The sequence below is a fragment of the Mobula hypostoma genome, chromosome 1 (genome assembly GCF_963921235.1).
Source record: "Mobula hypostoma chromosome 1, sMobHyp1.1, whole genome shotgun sequence".
Taxonomy (NCBI): Eukaryota; Metazoa; Chordata; class Chondrichthyes; order Myliobatiformes; family Myliobatidae; genus Mobula; species Mobula hypostoma.
This window is the reverse complement of record NC_086097.1, coordinates 58,214,741-58,235,426: the sequence shown is the minus strand read 5'-3', so window position 1 is coordinate 58,235,426 and position 20,686 is coordinate 58,214,741. Positions and strand designations below refer to the sequence as shown.

Here is a 20,686-nt window from a genome sequence, read left to right as displayed (position 1 = left end):
AAAATCCTGTGGTAATATCTGCAAGCAACATTGTAACGTTACAGATTTTGAGCCTAATTAAATAATACGTCATTCAAATTGGTCTTATCTTGAACCATTTCATCACATACTTAATGGAAATTTATAAGGTATAAAATATATGGATTATGTTACAGGTCTCAAAATACACAGGATCATAATCATTAGGACCTGTTACAATTCAGTATAGTAGTGATTCAGTTGCTCTTCATCTGATGCAGAGTTGTGTATTCTGTGTTGACAATGTGGTCTCCTATACTTGAGAAAGAAGATGAGGATTGGGTGACAGTCTGCTTGGCCATGTGAGTTCAGTCTCATCTCTCAGTTTCCATTGCCTGCGTCCTCCCCCATTCTTTCTGGAGTTTAATAGGTTTCTCTGGTCTTTTTAATTCATACAAAGATTCTTCAACCACTTGGAATATTAACTCCGTCTTCCCACAGATGCAGTTTGAGCTGCTGCGATTTTTAATTTTTTTAAGTTTTAGATTTCCAGCAACTGCAGTTTTTGGGATTTTCATTCACTTAGACTACAGAGTTACATTGTCGTAAGATTTTTTTTTCTGAGCACAGGTATTCAATGTATACCAAGACTTAAAAAAATAAATATTAAAATATATATTAATATGATAAAAGAGTACTTCGAAACCTCATTGTTTTTGCCATATTTTTTATCAGTCCCATTTTTCGCAGTTAGAAATATGGGTCAGTTTTCACATCCAGACATCATGGGGTCTTACTTCTCATCCCACACAACTGCTCCTCCATCCATTCCTGTTTCCTTTCCTTACACCCCTCCCCTTCCCCTTATACGGTTTTAAAGCTCAATGTAAAATTGACTTTTCAGAGAAAAAGCAAAGAAAAATTAACTGGGGCATTATCCCAGGGGATTCTTATGCGTTTGTTGGCAACAGAGTGTCACTGTTGGAGGTCTTCAATTGTATCCTGGGAAAAAATGCACATACAGCCATCACATGGGAAAATGAGGAGATATTAACAAAATATGTTTCCATTAGTGGGGCCAGAATATTACATCATCTGTGAATGTTTCCAGTTATGTATCTTTCTTTTTTTCCTGAAGTCTCGGGTATGGTATTGGGAGCAAGAAAAATAGTTTGAATTAGGATACAACTGTACAGACCTGAAATTTCAGGAGCAGCACTTCAAGCACACAAGTGCAACACAATCCAGGGATCTTGGCTGTTAACACCGCACGGTTTGCATCTTAGACAGTAAGAACTGGCCATTGGAATCTGTAAATTTGTTAACAAATATCATAAAATTCTGGGGGGTGGGTGCACCTTGGCAAGATCTAAATGATGCAACCAGTTCAATGTGGGGCCAATTGTCTTTGTTTTCTATCCACAGAAATCTTAAGGGCAGGAAGGTTTCATGGGTGAAATAATCTGGGTGATGTTGAACCAGATATATGATGTTCTGCAGTCATAACCACTTGATACAGGTTTATGGTGGAAAATTCACTACTTTCCCTGTGGGGTGAAAGTTAAAGGAGTGGCATAGTGACACGTGCTATTCAAACGTTGCTCATGTCAGCACCTGGAATTCAAAATTATTAACTATTACAAACATTTTCATCACTAACACAAAATGCTATAGTGTGCTAATAGACTGCCTGAAAAGTGATGAATTAAAAAGAGAAAGCAAAAATTACAACTAAAACTTTAAATGCAATTGGTTTAATCTTACTAAGCTAACCAATTAAAGCTGGAATATAAGCATGTATGACCAGATGTTTCAAATTATCCTTGCATCCTTAATTCAATTTCTACATCAGGGACATGTGAGATGATATCATATACCAATGCTCACTTTGGACCATGTTTGTCATTTTTTGCAGCTCCAGGTTCATGGCAGCACCAGTTCATCCTTTGCCTGTCTATATGCCAACCCATGATCAGGCAGTTGCTCAATCCCATGCGTTAATTATGTTGGTCTCCAATTTCCCTACTATTGCCAGTCATGAGCTCACTGGCCCCACCTATCCCATTGATTTTCCTAATCCCAGAATCCATTTCCGATTCCCCATTGACTCGCCTAATCTCAGTATCTTTCCTACCAACTCAATAACTCTCCCAGTCCCTCCTCCCATTGTCTCTATCACTCCTAATTCTGCTTCTGAATCCTTGATTCTACCTACCTCCAACCTCCACAAGGAGGATTCTGCCAGTCCAGATCTTCAACCCATCCCACTCTTCTGCTGATCCTGATTCTGATGTACTATCTCCACCGCAGATATATTTGGTCTTCCTTCTGCCAAAATACCTATTGCACCTTGTCCTTAACATGTAAAGTGATACATTTTTGACACAGCACTGCACACAATTCATTCAGCTGCATGATGAGAGTTTTTAATCAAGGGACAGCATCTGAAATGTTCTTTGATGCACTGCTGCAGCATATTAATAGAGTGCACTAGAGCTCTGGGCAGCTATGTTCAAAGCTGGGTAAATTAAACAAGGCTGTAATGGTGGAAGAAAATTGTGATTAAAGATATTAAATACTGCAGAAACTTTGAGGGCCTGCATGTATCCTACTGTGACCAAAATAGCCGATGATAAGTTCATTCATTTGCCTATAACTGTGTCAGTGTGGTCATACCTTTCAGTAAAGGTGGAAGCCAGAAAGGAGATCTTCCAATCTCTGGTGAGATCGGTGGAAATGTCAAAGTGAATAACACAGACACATCTGAAGGAGGAAAGTATGACATGAAAATGAGAAAGGGCAAGTTGCTAGAAATATGTATAGTAAATTAACCATGGTTTTGTACAGCAAATTAACCATTGTTTGTGACTTTTTTTATAAGCATTACATCCTTTTCTTATACTCCCACATTAATCTTCAATGGCTAATGTGAAATGAATCATTCAAACCTTTATCTTGCACAGTTCATGGAAACTAAACCCTTGAGATGATCTGCAAGAACTCAATGAGCAATAAAGCCATGACATCATCTCTGTAGAAGTAACGTATAAAGAACAGCATTCTCCTGAGAGACTTCTGTGTAACACTGAGAGATCTCGGTCATCTTTGTGTAAAAACATGAAATCACTCATCCAGACTATAATAACAAAAGATTGCTGGTCATATCAGGCAATGCTTTCTACAGTGATTGCATCTCTGGGATGCTTTCTTCCATTAGCCAGTGTGTTCCAGATTCAAAATGTCTTACAGTACCTTTCTCTTGTAAGTAAACAGGAAATTCGACTCAAATGCCCAAAATGAAAAAAAGCATCTGCAAATAACACTGTTCTTCCAACGGAATTAAAAATATGATGTAACCTCTTTTTTTCTGTAAAATCTAGTATTTTCAGAAAAAGTAACAAACTGTTAAGTTTATGATGCTCCTTCAAAATAAGCATGACTAAACCAAAAAGTCTAAGGGAATTGGGTTGCGATGAGATGGTCATCAATGTTATTGATGCTCTGTCATTTCATACTGTTGAGATTAATTTAGGTCCCTCACATTGTCTGGAACTATTCCGAGCAACTCCCCAAATATGTTCGTTATTCTAATCAATATATTCTAATGAAATAAAAAGGAAATTGTTGCCCATGAAATTATTGATTGTGCATTTAGTTTTAATGACAAAGTTCTCTTCTTGAAGAATGTTAAAAAAATATTTGCTTTGTGTTGATGAAAGACTGGAGAGAAATCAGCTATTTGTTCAAGGCTTAATCAGTTGGAACATAAAATCATGATATTAAATTCAAAGCAGCTTTATTTCAAAACCATTGTTCTCCTTCTAATGCACCAATAGCTTCCTAAGAGCTTAAAATATTTCTCATAAAGGTTTATAAATTCACCTGTACAATGTTGTACAAAAACTCTTCTCCTAATTTTTGAAAAATTAATATAAATGGAGGGATGTATTTTCAGCATTAAACACTTCACAACTATTAGATAAACTTGGTAATTTCATCAAATTGTGTCTATGAAATCCCATTATTAAAAAGAACATTTTGGGTGATATAGAAGGATACAGAATTTATATCCAAAAAGGAGTGAATAGTGGGCAGACGAGTAGATAATTGTAACTGCAGCCTGCTTCAACACAGTCACATCTGGATGTAAGCCAGTGATACCTGAATGCCTTTGAATGACCTACACACCCAAAGCAGGAATTTAATTACTGCACAAATACAGGCTGTGCATTTAATGTTCTTTACAGAAGTGTTTTTGCATCGAATATAGTTTCAAGTTTAATATGCCCAGTACAGATAGATGATGCGAGGAAAGAGCAAGTGGATGTCCCCATTAAGTCCCTTCTCAGCATTACTTTTGGGCCTGGAGAAGCTCAAATGTCTCCTATAATCCACCTAGCAAAGCTACCATTTTTGATCTCCTCCCCCATCAGAATATGATCTCTCTTTAGTTTATGAAAATTTATTTTCATGTTTATAATATACTGCCCTGCTGCTGCAAAAACTAATTTTCATGGTATTTATAGCTTGGATATATATGCCTATGAAAATGAAAATAAACTTGAACATATCCTCCACAACCTTCCCTCATGACCTCCCAGCTCTCTTATGTCTGGGCCTAGGTCCACAATCTCTTGCTTCCTTCTCTTCTCTCCCCACCCAACTAGCATCCCATTGCTGAATACCAGCACTGACATTCTATCCAACCACCAGACAGTATCTCAGGCCTGATCATGAAACTCTCCCACAAGCCCGTGCTTTTTGTTCACTACAGTTCCAGCCACTGCCTCCTAAATACTAGTGCCTTTGAGCAAATAGCTATTTGAAAAACTTTCCAAGGTAAAACATTTGTGGTTGATGATGGAAAGAAGCTCAAGGATTTTAAAAAATTCTAAAAATTCTTTGTAAACATTGTGTTATAGATCATGGAATGCAACAGAATATTTTAAATACTTTTGTATTGTTATCCTTGTTTTGGATGCAAGTATCAGGCAGGAAATAGTTTCAAGTCAACTTCAATGACCCAGATATCTAATCTCCTTCTATTTTAGTCCAGCAAAATATTTCCAAATCTGAATATTCCATTTAAGCTAAGGCATTAAAGCCTAATATTGATGAACAATCTATGATTTTGAAAGTTACTGTATCCTTCTCTACAACTGCTGTATGACCTTTTAAATATTCCCAACATTATCTGTTTTAATTTCGTTACCTTAACATCATAGTAGTATTTCTTACTTCATCACCTTCCAGAGGTGAATTACCATATTAATACTGAACATGGGTTTAACAATGCTGTTCTTTACATCAGATGTTTACACTTGTAAATCCAGCTCTCATATTGCAAACGCAGAGTCCCAAACCCTAATTTTTCATGTTATCGTCCTTGGGAGAATAAGGATAGAAATTCAGTAAATATTATTAACAGGGTCAGGAAGACCAAACTCACAAAATCTAAATGAATGAAGGCATCTGTGGGCTCTGAATATTACAAATTATCTGGTCTCTGTTAGCACCAAGCTATGACAGCTACATGCTGATGGATCACAGCTACAGATTCAATCTATGATAGTGGTGTTAGCAAAATTAAATATGGCATTGGAGCTGTGCTTAGCTGCAAAGTTTTAACGGTAAAGTGAGTAGAGCACGGAGCTAAGCACACTGCCTTGCCATGATCTACCCGCACATAATTTACCTCAGTCCATCCCCTGCCGGATCATAGTCTGTATAAATGTCTCCTAAACATTGCTATTATTTCTGCTTCCCCTATCAAGCATGTTCCAGGCACCTACCACCCTCTTAATTAAAAAAACCCTTCCTTACAAATCATCTTCAAACTTGCCCATTTCACCTTGAAAGTCTATGCCCTCTAATATTTGACATTTCCACCCTGGGAAATAGACTGACTACCCCATCTTTACCTCCAATTTCATCAGGTCTCCAAAGCTATAGAGAAAACAATTCAAGTTTGGCCAACTTCTTCTTGTAGTTCTCTAATCCAGACAATATCCTTGTGAACCTCTCTGCAACCTTTCCAAAACCTGTACATCCTTGCAGTAATGTGATGATTTGAACTTAACACAATACTCAACATGTCTATACAGCTGAAAGACAACTTTCATACTCAACATTGTATCAATAAGCCGAATATAACACATGTCTCCTTTACCACACTATCTATTTATGCTGCTAAGTTTAGGGAGCTATGGGCTTGCACCCCAAGGTGCCTCTGCACTTCAATGTTTCTAAAGGTCCAGCCACTTACTATATACTTCCCTTTTACACTTAACCTTCTAAAGTGCAACATGTATGTCCAGACTAGCCTCCGTATGCCATTTCTCTGCCCACATTTCCCACTGGTCAATACACTGCTGAATTTTTTGACAAACTTCCCCACTATCTACAATTTCATCAATGTTTGTGTCATTTGAAAACTTATCCTACATTTTTGTCCTAATCACTGTATATATCACCAAAGACCCAACAGCGATTCCTATAGAATATCTCTGGTCAGAGACCTCCGGTCAGAGAAATATGCCCACAGCATCACCCTCTGTCTTCCATGCCCGAGATAACTTTGAATCCAGTCTACCAAGTTTCCCCTTATCCCATGTGCCTTAAAGTTTTTGATCAGCCTACAAGGTGGAACCTTGTTGAAACAGTTACTAAAATTCATGAACAAAAGCTATTACCCTACCCTCAATCTCTTGTGTCAGCTCCTCAAAAATTTCTGTCAAGTTTGTAATACATGACCTCTCCTACACAAAGCCATGCTAACTATCCCCAACAAATCCATGCTTTTCCAGAAATAAGTAGACCTTTTCCCTAAGAATCTTCTCCAATAATTTCCTCACCATTTATGCAAGGATCATCAACCTGTAATATTCTAGTTTGTTTCTACCATCCTTCTCAAAGAAGCAAATAACATTTGTTAACCTTCAGTCCCCTTGGACATCATTTATGGTTAAATGTGATAAAGTAATGTTTGTCAAGATCCCAGCAATCTTGTCTCTCAATAATCTGGGATAGACCCTAATGGCTTGGGGACTTATTCCCTTAATGCATTTAAAGGGAACCCTTGTCTGATTTCACTATCCTCTATGTCCTTCTCCCTGATTTAGTACTCATCCCTTCATCCGGTTCCAGGCTTAAATCTCCCCCTTTATCTTTCAGTGGCTCTAGTTTCTCCCTGGTGATTAGCTTTTGTTTTAAATCTATATCTATAATGCCCTGGGATTCCCTGCAAACCTACTCACCCAGAGCATTTCCCCTTTCAGCCCTCCAGATTACTTGCCTCCACACTGTGTTTATTCATTTTGATTATTGCTGATCATTTGTTCAATATTCCATGTTTCTCACCCGCTTCCATTTTATTCCTCAAGGAACCTGTTCAAATTCAATTTCCCAAACTTTACATTTGCCTCCTTTTTGTTTTTTTTTTACCAGTTCTCCTGCAATCTCACTAAAAGCAGAGATTAGGAGAGCACAGGCTGAGATTCATCTGTTGAGAATACTCAGTGAACCAGAGACCAGCATGGATGTCATGGGTCAACAACTAACTGTTCTGGCCATCTCACAGAATCAAAATTCAATGGCCACCAAGACAATTGAAGTAGTTCACTCTTCCACTCCTGAAGCCAGAATGAGGGGTTAGAGTATTGCATAGTACCCGTGACTGTCTCACAATAGCCAGGATGTTGAAACAATTGGTCCAGCTAACCTTCTGGTCACTGGTGACCTCCACCTAGCTGATGGTAGAGAATGACAGTAATAAACCCATTTACCAATTACACCAGAAAATCAAGAGGAAATTGCCAGGCCTACCCCTACTGAGAAGTTTGCCATGATTACCTCCCATATTTCACTCAAAGGCTGGATGTTGTCCAGGTTCTGCTGTTAGTTGGCACACCTTGCTCGATTACTGGAGGAGGTGTTAATAGCAGAATCAACAAGTTTTACTGCAGCTGCTTATTTCAAAGCAGTTACTATTCCTGGGTGATATACACTATTCATACGAGAGCAAAGAATTAAAACAGTACACAGCAACAACAAGAAATAGGATAGAATGACAGAATTAATTGTGTAACAATGGTGAAGTGAAAATCTAAATGGGTATTGAACTATGCCTACTGGATAACTTGTGGGATATGGAAGTGTTTTGTGGCAGGGATCTGTGAATTAATCATGTCTTGAGTGTTTTTTCTTTCCAAGCTAGATTTCCAAGATATAGAATTTTTGAGATTGTGCGCATATTGTAGACAGTCTAGGAGTATGCAAACCACATGACCCATCAATGAAATACAAGATAGTGAAGTTGTCATGGATAAGTCTATTGTTATTAAAAACATTACATTTATAGGAAATTACACAACATTGGAATCAATGTAATGCAGTCAAATCTTAACCACAATTTGTTGAAGCGCCAAGTTTTATTAGGACAAAATTTTGCAGCAAAATAGGTTAAGAATATGAACCATACCTCATCCCTTTCTCAATCTATTCCTCATTATTTGTTTACTTTCTTTACTGAGGGGATATTTCCGGTGATGTCACATCATGTTTGACTGCTCGGGGAGCAAGTGTGAAACAAAGATGTGGCGGGGTGGGGGTGGAAAAACTGCATCAATGGCCCCATGTTAGGAGGCCAGGGAAAGGTGTAGTTAACTTACAGTTGCAAATTTACACTATCATTTGGTTTTGATGCAAAGTTGCTAAAATAATGCTTTCAATATCATCACCGGATCATCATATTGGGTCACATTTCTTCCAGATATACAGGTGACCATAGGTGAGTGTTCAGGTGTTAAGGTTTAGGTAACATTTGCAGGCTATTTCTGTTGCGTGTCTTCACTGCTTTCTTGATGCCACGATTTTGCGCCAATTGTAACTTCCATTTATTTTTAGCACATTACTTGTACTGATAACGTTCACAGTGTGTCCTCTTTACTGACCTGATTCAATGAAGATGAGGAACATTAAAGGGCTTCCAAGTGGATCATCCATCATAGGGAATGCTCGGAATCAGTCCTCTCTCCCCAAGGACATAGTGCAGACAGAGGTGACAAGATTTTACATTAGCTGTATGCCTTCTGTTGCTAAACGATAGACCATTGAAGAATATTATTCTAACCCCAATTTCAGAATCACCCAAATTTCAGTGTGTCACCTTTTCAAAATATGACACAAGACACAGGAGCAGAATTAGGCCATTCAGCCCATTGAATCTGCTCCACCATTTCATCATGGCTGATCCATTTCCCTCTTAACCCCGTTCTCCTGCTTTCTCCTCATAACCTTTCATGCCCTAACTAATCAAGAACCTTTCAACCTCTGTCTTAAATACATCCTGTGACCTGACCTTCACAGCTGCCTGTGGCAACGAATTCCACACATTCCTCACTATCTGGCTAAAGTAATTTCTTAATATCTCCATTCTAAATGGGCATCCCTCTATTCAAAGGCGGTGCCCTCTGGTCGTAGACTCACCCCACCATAGGAAACATCCTCTCCACAGACATACTCTTTAGGCCTTTCAACATTTGATAGGTTTCAATGAGATCCCTCCTCCCAATTCTTCTAAATTACAGTGAGTATAGGCCCAGAGCAAACAATCGCTTCTCATACGACAAACCTTTCATTCCCAGAATCATTCTCGTGAACCTTCTCCAAACCCTCTCCAATATCAGCACATCCTTTCTTAGATATGGGGCCCAGAACTGTTCACAATACTCCAAGTGAGGGCTCACCAGGTGCCTTATAAAGCTTCAGCATTACTTCCTTGTTTTTATACCCTAGTCCTCTTGAAATTAGCGCTAAAATACAGCACCGACATGCAGAAAATCATGTGGGCCATCATAACCCAATTCACCAAACAGCCAAGACACCACCATCATCATAATACTGGTACTTGGACGACTCTGGTAAATTGCTTTCTCAGAGCCAGGTAAGCAGAGAGCCAGGTGTTCAAAGTCAAAATCGGGTTTATTGTCATATGCACCAGTGTGAAAAAAGCTTACCGGCAGTAGCAGCACCAGAGACACAACATTCACAAGAGAAAGATAAGTTAAACATGAAGTTGTACAAGAACACAATTAGTATTGAATGGCACTAATTGCCATAAGATAGCTTCAACTGCCCGGTGGCATAGTTTTAGCCATCAGCAAAAGGTCTGTTGGGCTGTTACCTCAGCTCCTGACTTGCTGGCATTCCTCTGCTGATATTTATTGAGGTGATGCCCAGAGGATTGCACCCCCCCCCCCCCGCCGACAGCCATCACATATCGGATGACCTTTTGTTCAGCAGACATCATATTGGGTGCTGAATTGCTCCAACATTTGCCTCTACATTGTGTTATGCATTTTGATTTGTGCTAGTCTCTTGCTCAATATTGTCTACTTCCAGAGGTGGGCAATTCAGAAATTTGCTGAATAAACAGTTAGGCAGTAAAATTTTAAATTATGATATATATCTCCACTGTTTTCTACATTTATATATTTTAAATGTAATATATACAGTACACACACACAAACATTTAAATGTATAAATGTTGGAGGAGATTACATTGCATTTTCTTTAAGCCAGTGTGGAAGCAGCGGAACAAGCATGCTCAGTGAAAATTTCCACAGGGTGTTAAAGCTTAGTCTTTATTTAGAAAGTTTAGTTATTTAAGTTATCTGTATTCTATGTGCAAATGTGACCTTGTGTTAGCATTGACCTGTCATTAGTTAATTCTGCAGCCCACTCTGATCTCCCTGTCGCCTGCCTACACTATTCCAATGAGGTTCAGCCAAAGCTCAAGGAACAGCTCCTGTCATTTGATTGGGCATTTCATAACTTCCCAGACTTAACAGAGATGAACAATTCTGGATCATAGTAACTGTCCCTGTTCTTCAGTGATGAATCTGAGAGTGTTAGCTGCAGTTCTTCCAGAACCACTTTTTTGTTCTTTTACTTGTCCCATTCCCAAGATCTTTTGCCCTACCCCTTTATCCTTCTGGCTCAATTTGTCCAGCCTTTCACTGTACACAGCAATTTTATCTTTCCCTTCTCTCTCTTCTTTTCTGTTCTGTGGACTGGCATATATTTTACAGCAACAATATTTTATAGTGCAAGGGTCACGAATCTGAAACAACAAGAGCCTTTGTAATACCCATAAAAGAAGTGGCTTTGTGTTTGCATTGCGTAGAATGTCAAAACATGACAAGACTCAAACCTGTCACATGGGCAACATAACTCAAATTTAATCTTCTTTCTAAAATTGAATCCAGGCTGGGTAAGTTTTCTCATCTTCAAGAAACCTGGCAGCAAAGGGACAAGGTGCATCCAGCAGGTAACTGAACTTCCACTTCACAAGATCTACTTTAACAAAAGATTAAAGATTAGCTTCATTTGTCACATGTAGATCAAAACATACAGCAAAATGTATCATTTGCATCAATTCAAATCATCGAGGATTATACTGGATAGCACGCAGGTGTTGCCTTGCTTCTGCCACCAGTATAGCATGCTGACAGCTCACGCACATTAAACATGTCTGTGGAACGTGGGAGGAAACCAGAGCACCTGGAGGAAATCCACACAGTCACAGGAGAACGTACAAGCTTCTTACAGGGAGAGGTGGGAAGTGAACCCCAACCAGTGATCATAGGCAATGTAAAGCCATATGCTAAACATTGAGTTACCGCTCTGGAGGCAGGCAGACTCGAGGTCGGTGCCTCCGCAGGAATCTGGTGTGTCATGGGAGTACACAAAAGATTGAAGGCAGCAAGCTGGCTGTGTGCCCAGAGGCCCGAGTTCTTTGGGCACAGAGTTTGGAAAAAGCGTTGCAACAGACTTTTAACATCGTAAATTAGTGAGTTGTTTGTTATGTCTCCCCTCTCACTGTGAAACCGGGACACCTCTTTTTCCCGTATTAGGGAAAGAGAGAGCCTATGGTATGTCAAATTACTGGGTGAATGATTGGTCTTTAGGGTATTGCAAGTCTGTGTTTTTATTGATGCTTTGCTGCACGCTTGAGTGCTTGGTGGCGGGGGTGCTGATGCTCTTTTTGCTGGTGGGGGGGTCATTGCCTTGTTGCTGCTTACGCGTGGGAGTCGGGAGCTGGGGGGGGCTTTGGGGTTCTAACATTTAACTGTCATTCATTCTTTGAGGCAGTGCTCTGTTTTCATGGATGGTTGTGAAGAAAAAGAATTTCAGGATGTGTATTGCATACATTTCTCCAACATTAAATTTACCTTTGAAACCATGGTCCCTGACTTGTGACATAAAAATACACTATGGCATGTTTGCCTATTATCACTCCCCTCCACTTTATCTGCTCTATTACCATATACAAACACACACAAATATGCGTGTGTGTGTGTGTGTGTGTGTATAGATGTTCATATGTACCTACACACATATACACACAAGTTACATAGAAGGGAATTTCCCCAGTGTCATTACATCCAAGTCTGTTGGGCATATACCTTCAGTGACTATCCAAACAAATGCAACTACTATAGATGCAAATCATTGTCACTTTCCTAATATATAGTTAGGACTTGAACAGATTATAATCAGCACTCGATACCTGCCATTCTTTCCATCTGCCCGCAACACAGGTCAGGAAACAGATCAAAATAATCCACTGACTCAGGAAATGAGTCACTCAGAATGCATCAAGAATGTATACAAGCATGTATGTCAAATTTTTAAAACAGCTTCAGAAGAGTAGCCTGGAAGACAGCTTTACTTATTTAATAATAGTTCTAATATACTTACAGAAGTTCTACTTACAGAACTTCAGGTGACATGATGAACTGCAAGAGTATTTGTCAAAAGAAATGATCATTTTATTTGCTGAATATGGATATTATGTTACAATGCGGGTATAGTCTAATGGGGTTATTTATTATCAGCAGCTATGTTGAACTTATTTCTTTATTGAAAAATTAACAGGTCATACACTTCATTGTGATGTCTGGCATCCATTTTTTTACTGATACTTAAGTTGAGTTAAAAATAGCCTTGTGGATAACATTTTATAGTCAAGTGCAGATAGCAAAATGTTGTTGCTCAGTAGAGAAGATAGGCACAAAATAATTAGGTTTGGAATGCAGTATAGCTATCACTAAATGCTCTAAGTGCTGCACTGCTTATCAGATGAAATACCTTCCACTTGACCAAATCATTAGCTTACTAAAATCTCACATTGCAATGCTGCAAATAAAGATCGAGAAACAGGTCAATGCAAATAGAGCTGTTTCAGAATTTAGGAGACAAACTGTGAAAGCTACAGCAGAGAAGGCACAATAAGTTTACTTCAAAAAGTGATTTTATCCGTGTGTAAGAGCATTTCATGAAAATAGATTTGATATTTATAAAACAATAAAGGTACACAGTATATTCAGTATACAGGTTTCCCCCGCCATCCGAAGGTAGAGCGTTCCTATGAAACAGTTCATAAGCCGAAATGTCGTAAAGCAAAGAAGCAATTACCATTTACTTATATGGGAAAATTTTGTGAGCGTTCGCAGAGCCAAAAATAACCTACCAAATCATGCCAAATAACACATAAAACCTAAAATGACAGTAACATGTCATAAAAGCAGGAATGATATGATAAATACACAGCCTATATAAAGTAGAAATACTTTTCCACAATCATTACTGCACTGCTCTCCGTAGCAAAAATCTCACGCAAGCGCCGTCGGCAGAAAATCTCACGCAAGCGCTGTTGGCAAAAACACGGCGCAAGTGCTCTCCAGTAACCTTTAAGCTATGAAGCTGCCAAATCATACCAAATAACACGTAAAAATACATAGCCAATATAAAGTAGAAATAATGTATGTACAGTGTAGTATCACTTACCGGAATTGGTTCAGCGCCGAGCACACTGATGAGGGTGTGTTAGACTGAGTCGTCACAGGTTGGGATGGTGCAGTGGTCCCACCCTCCAGGCCACCGACAGATACCGAACCACGAAGCATGCAGGAATGCAGCGGTAGCCGGGAGGCACACAGCACATCTTTAAGAAAAAAGCCAAAATAAACATGCTAATTAATTACGTGTCGGGCGGCACCTAATTAGTTAGCATGTTTATTTTGGCTTTTTTCTTAAAGATGTGCTGTGTGCGTCCCGGCTACCGTTGCATTCTCTGCGAATCGTGGGGTGGTGGGACAATGGGGTGTCATCTCGTCGTCTGTTTCCATTAGAGCAGGCAGCTCATCTTCTCCTATGACTGCCTGCCTCGATGTCGAAGGTCGAGGTTCATCGTCTGCTGTGGCTGATGCGGAAGGCTTGCTTGACTGCTGAGCCTCGTGCATTTTTCTATCATACAGTTCTCTGTAAGGACTCAAACCATCCTGCAAATATCCCCTAAACCGACGTACCCTTTCAAAATTAAAGTCATACTTTATCATTGCAGTGAAAATCTCACGCAGTTGCTTCACGTTCAGTTCCTGGACGAATTCACTTTCGGTCTGTTCGCTACTGTATTCAGTTTCAGTTGTTATCCTTTCCTCTTCCAATTGCATCAGCTCTTCATCTATCAGTTCTTGGTCATGGGACGCCAAAATCTCTTCAACATCATGTTCATCAGCTTCCACAAGCCAAACTCACTTAGTCCTTACTTCGTCCACCACGATCGAAACGCTTAATTATGTCTAGTTTTACGCTAAGTGTAACACCCTTACGAGCTCTTTCAGGCTTTTCCGATACCTTAGAACTCATCTTGCAAATGGCTGCTCACAGGCATGTGTTTAAGCAATGTCGGCGAGATTGCAGTCCCGAATCCGGGGGAGAGCAGCTGCTCGGGGCGTGCACTGCCTTTTATCACGAGCTGATTTTTTCGCGTGCGCTTTTTTTCGTAACAGTGAAAACACCTTTTGAAAGCGAAAACAGGGTACTAATGTAGGTCTTTCATAACAGTGAGGTTTCGTAAAGTGAATATTCGAAAAGTGGGGAACACCTGTATTGGCGCTCTGCAGTGCCCGGACAGCTACAAGCACGGACTGCCTCATGCAGAAGGACCAGAAACGGGGTTCGGGGCCATGAGTGACTCCATTTTGAAGCATTGAGGAAGATTGAGGCATCTAGTTGAATGTGGAGTCGCTCTCCATGGAAGCCACAGGTTGATGGTGGTTGGTAGCCAAGCTGGCGGCGTTCGGAAGGCTGCGGTCGCTCTTCGTGGAAGATCTGAGTTTGAGTGGCCACTCTCCTCAGTTCTGGCGAGAGGATGTTTTCAAAATTCTACAATTTATGTGACTATTTGTCTGTAGTTTATATTGGTCTCCTTCAGCCTTCTGTGTTCCCTTTCTTGTTGCTGATTGGTGGGTTGGGGTTCCGGGTAGGTGATGTGTTGTTTTTTGTGCAAGGGATGGGTTGGGGATTTGGACTCTGGTGCTCTTGTTGGTTTTTGTGTGTGGGAGAGGGGGTTGGGGTTTGGTGCTGTTGGCACTGCTCTTTTTTGCAGGGAGGGGGTTGGGTATCTGATGTTGTGGCTGTTCTTTGTGGGGAGGGGGTACAGGATTTGATGTTGTTGCTGTTTTTTTTTGCAATGAGGGGGGTTGGGGTTTGGGATTTTGATGTCCTGGCTGCCATCTTCCGTGTGGGTGATCTGTTGGTTTTTGTGCAAAGGAGGGGTGGGGGGGTTTGGGGGTAGAGGGTTTTGTTTCTTTTTCCTTTTCACGTGGGAAGGGGGTTGCTGTTTTCTCTTTCAATGACTCCTGTAGTTTTTCTGTATTTCATGGCTAACTGGAGAAGACAAATGCCAGAGTTGTACATGTATACTTTGACAACAAAATTAACCTTTGAACTTAATTGCAAAGGGAGAAAATTAGAGTAAATCTAACTTTTTCCTCCATTCACATGACTTAGACTGAGCTATGACTACAAGCTCATGTCTATGTATTTTCTATGATCCCTTCTTGCTGGTGTCAAGTCTTCTTGTTTATATCCACTAATGGCACCATTTTCCAATCCATACTTAATGTAGTCACCACTCAGCACATGGACAATAATTTCAGCAGTGAAAATATCAGGACCAGCTCAGTCTGATCTCACCTCATGTCCACATTCACTAATAGAGTGTGTGAACATCATAACTGCAGCAGATTCTCTGCCTTCATGACATGTCTTGATCCCTGGATTTGAAGCCACATCTGATATCAATAGGTTTCATCAAACTTGTCTCTAACTTCCATCCTGCCCTTAAACTCACTTGGTCCATTTCTGACACCTCCCTCCCCTTTCTCAATGTCTCTGTCTTCATCTCTGGAGACAAAGCATTGGCCAACATCTCTTGTAAACCTACTGATTCCCATGGTTATCTTGACTATATCTCTTCTTACCCTGTCTCTTGTGAAAATGCTATTCCCTTTTCTCAGTTCCTCTGACTCTGCTGCATGTGTTCCCTTGATGCACTTTTGCTTTGCAAGGCATCAGAGATGTCCTCCTTCTTCAAAGAACGAGGTTTCCTTTCCTCCACCATTGATGTAAACCTCACCTGCATGTCCTCCATGTCAAGAACAGCTGGACTCACCCTATCTTCCCACCACTTTAACAGCGATAGAATTCTTCCTGTCCTTGCTCACCACCTCCTAATCCAAAACATCATTCTCCACAACTGTTGCCATCTCCAAAAGGACCCTACCACCAGACATATCTTTACCTCCATCCCTCCCTCTCTCCACTTGCGGCTGGGATCACTCCCTCTGTGATTCCCATGTCCATTCTTCCATCCCCATTAATCTCCATCCCAGCACTTAACCCTGCAAGCAGCCAATGTGCTACACTGCCCATACACCTCCTCCCTCACCTCAATTCAGGGCACCAAACAGTCCTTCCAGGTGTGGCAATACTTCTCCAGCGAATCTACTGGAATTGTTTATTGTGTCCAGTGCTCCCGATGTGACCTCCTCTACACTGGTGAGACCCATCATAAATTGGGTGAATCACTTCGTTGAGCACCTCTGCTCTATCTCCAAAAACAGAACTTCCCTGTGGCCAAATATTTTAATTCCCATTCCCAATCTGACATGTGCTAAGATGAGGCAACCCACAGAGTGGAGGAGCAACACCTTGTACTCCTTTTGGGTAGCCTCCAATCTGATGGCATGAATAACAATTTCTCCTTCTGGTAAAAAAAAATCCCTCTCCTCTTCCCTCTTCTTCTATTTCCCACTCTGGTCTCTTACCTCTTCTTGCCTGCCTATCACCTCCCCTGGGTCCTCTCCAACTTCACTTTCTCCTACGGTCCATTCTCCTCTCCTATTAGATTCCTTCCTCTCCAGCCCTTTATCTTTCCAACCCACATGGCTTCACCTATCACTGTCTATCTATCCTTCTTCCCCTCCCCTCACCTTTTTATTCTGGTGTCTATCCCCTTCCTTTCCACTCCTGAAGAAGGGTTTCGACCCAAAATGTCAACTGTTGATCCATTTCTATTTCCTGACCTGCTGATTTCCTCCAGCATTTACTGTGTGTTGCTTTTGATAGTAGTAATACTTAGGCTTCATCCTCATTCTCAGCCATAGCAGGACTTTCGTCCATCAGTAGTTGTAGTTTGCCTGTGTTCGTTTAGCTACCTCTACGATCCTGTTGTGATATACTTTCATCAGCCCCATCTACTGAACTGTATTATTGCCAAGGATGGGTGCAAAACCTTGCTTTTCTACTTTGTTGAAGTCCCCATCATAGGTCTCTGGATTCATCACAACCAGACAACATTAGACTGAAACCCATGGGCAAGACACAAGCCTATGGGTAAGTGTTATAGTATAGGGAGGAGTTTGTTCAGTTGCATCCCTTGAGCTTGATTCCTTGATTTGAGTGAACAGGACAGATTCTTTGTGAACAACAGGAATTCTGCAGATGCTGGAAATTCAAGCAACACACATCAAAGTTGCTGGTGAATGCAGCAGGCCAGGCAGCATCTGTAGGAAGAGGTGCAGTTGACGTTTCAGGCCGAGACCCTTCGTCAGGACTAACTGAAGGAAGGGATTTGAAAGTTGAAGGGGGAGGGGGAGATCCAAAATGATAGGAGAAGACAGGAGGGGAAGGGATAGAGCCAAGAGCTGGACAGGTGATAGGCAAAAGGGGATACGAGAGGATCATGGGACAGGAGGTCCGGGAAGAAAGACAGGGGGGGGGGGAGGACCCAGAGGATGGGCAAGAGGTATATTCAGAGGGACAGAGGGAGAAAAAGGAGAGTGAGAGAAAGAATGTGTGCATAAAAATAAGTAACAGATGGGGTACGAGGGGGAGGTGGGGCCTTAGTGGAAGTTAGAGAAGTCAATGTTCATGCCATTAGGTTGGAGGCTACCCAGATGGAATATAAGGTGTTGTTCCTCCAACCTGAGTGTGGCTTCATCTTTACAGTAGAGGAGGCCGTGGATAGACATGTCAGAATGGGAATGGGATGTGGAATTAAAATGTGTGGCCACTGGGAGATCCTGCTTTCTCTGGCGGACAGAGCGTAGATGTTCAGCAAAGCGGTCTCCCAGTCTGCGTCGGGTCTCGCCAATACATAAAAGGCCACATCGGGAGCACCGGACGCAGTATATCACCCCAGTCGACTCACAGGTGAAGTTTTGCCTCACCTGGAAGGACTGTTTGGGGCCCTGAATGGTGGTAAGGGGGAAGTGTAAGGGCATGTGTAGCACTTGTTCCGCTTACACGGATAAGTGCCAGGACGGAGATCAGTGGGGAGGGATGGGGGGGGACGAATGGACAAGGGAGTTGCGTAGGGAGCGATCCCTGCGGAATGCAGAGAGAGGTGGGGAGGGAAAGGTGTGCTTAGTGGTGGGATCCCGTTGGAGGTGGCGGAAGTTACGGAGAATAATACGTTGGACCCGGAGGCTAGTGGGGTGGTAGGTGAGGACCAGGGGAACCCTATTCCTAGTGGGGTGGTGGGAGGATGGAGTGAAAGCAGATGTACGTGAAATGGGGGAGATGCGTTTAAGAGCAGAGTTGATAGTGGAGGAAGGGAAGCCCCTTTCTTTAAAAAAAGAAGACATCTCCCTCGTCCTAGAATGAAAAGCCTCATCCTGAGAGCAGATGCGGCGGAGACGGAGGAATTGCGAGAATGGGATGGCGTTTTTGTAAGAGACAGGGTGAGAGGAGGAATAGTCCAGATAGCTGTGAGAGTCAGTAGACTGTGAGATTCTTTGTGAGTCAAGTTGAAATGCGACTAGACTCGCTCGGGGTATTGTGGGTACATCAGGAAGATATTCATTTGAGAGGAATTGAGCTCCTTTGACACCAGGTATGCTGGTTTCAACAAGTGCTCTGAACATGACCCTAGCTCTGCCTCCTCATCTCTGTGCCTGCCCACACGATGGACATTTGACATGGAAGAAAATTTTCCCTTCCATCAACCACACTTCGTGTCATCCACAATATTAGAAAAGCCTGAGCTTCCTGGGCTGTACCTTTGATGTTCTACCTTTTGTGCTGGTCAAACATTTCAAGCCAAGCTTTTAATAGTTCCAAAGCTTTGCAGGATTTCATACACTTTCCTATATTTCAGGGATTCTCGAGCGTTCAGCACAGAAACAGGCCCTTTAATTCATTGTGGTCATGCAGATCTTTAAGCCACGTTCACTCTTCCAGTCTGCCTGCATAAGAGCCATATCTTTATATGGCTTGTTCATTTAAGCTTCTGTCTCAAACAATGATTGTATCAAGTTCCACCTTCATCTCCTCTGCTAACAGGTTCCAGCTATCAACCACTGACTGTGCAACAAAATTTTATAACTGCTTTAAAACATTTTCCTCTCACATTATACCCACAGTCCCTTGCTTTTGATATACCTACCAGGGGACAAATTTCTGACTATCTACCCTATCTATGCCTCTCAGTCTTTCACTGGATTTCCATATTCAACAAATAATCCACTCCCTGATAAGCAATTCCTTAAAATGTGTGAAACCCAGCTAATACAGAAATAGGAAATAATAGCAGGAGACAGTCATTTGTCCCTTCAGGCCTGTTCAGTTATTTCAGTTCAATTTTAAAGAATCATCTACACTCAGTGGCCACTTAATTAGGTCCCCGTCTACCTAATAAAATAGCCAGCGAGTGTATTTTCATGGTCTTCTGTTGTAGCCCATCTACTTCAAGGTTCGACATCTTGTGCATTCAGAGATGCTCTTCTGCGCATCACTATTGTAAACCATGGTAATTTGAGTTACTGTCAAGCTAGCTATTCTTTCTGACCTCTCTCATTAACAAGACATTTTCGCCCACAGAACTGCCGCTTGCTGGAATTTTTTTTTGTTGTTGTGTCTCCTGCACCATTCTCTGTGAATTCTAGACAACGTTATATGTGAAAATCCCAGGAGATCAACATTTTGAGATACTCATATTACCCTGTCTGGCACCAACAATCATTCTACCATCCAATCTGCCTAGATCACATTTCTTCCCCATTCTGATGTTTGGTCTGGACAACAACTGAACCTCTCGAGCATGTCTGCATGCTTTATGTATTCAGTTGCTACTACATAATTGTCAGATTAGGTATTTGCAGGTGTACCTAGTAAGTGGCCATTGAGTGTATTTCTATATCATGTTCCAGGTTCTCTCCCCATACACTTTCATATATCCAGAAATTTATCAATCTGTCTAAAAAAACAATAAAATGGCCTCTACAGCCATTTATAGCAGTGGATTTTACAAGTTCACCAGCCTCTAATAGGAGTTTAAAAAAAATCATAATCCTAAATTTGCCCAATAACCCAAAAC

The 20,686-nt window shown here is 41.2% G+C and overlaps 1 long non-coding RNA gene across 1 annotated transcript in view; it reads right to left on the bottom strand.

Moving 5' to 3' along the window:
• Window positions 1–11,179: 11,179 nt before the first annotated feature.
• Window positions 11,180–20,686, bottom strand: part of LOC134356227 (uncharacterized) — a 33,099-nt gene continuing 23,592 nt past the window's right edge. The window contains exon 3 of the long non-coding RNA XR_010020309.1: window positions 11,180–11,313. This is a non-coding gene — a long non-coding RNA (uncharacterized LOC134356227). The remainder of the gene's footprint in view (window positions 11,314–20,686) is intronic.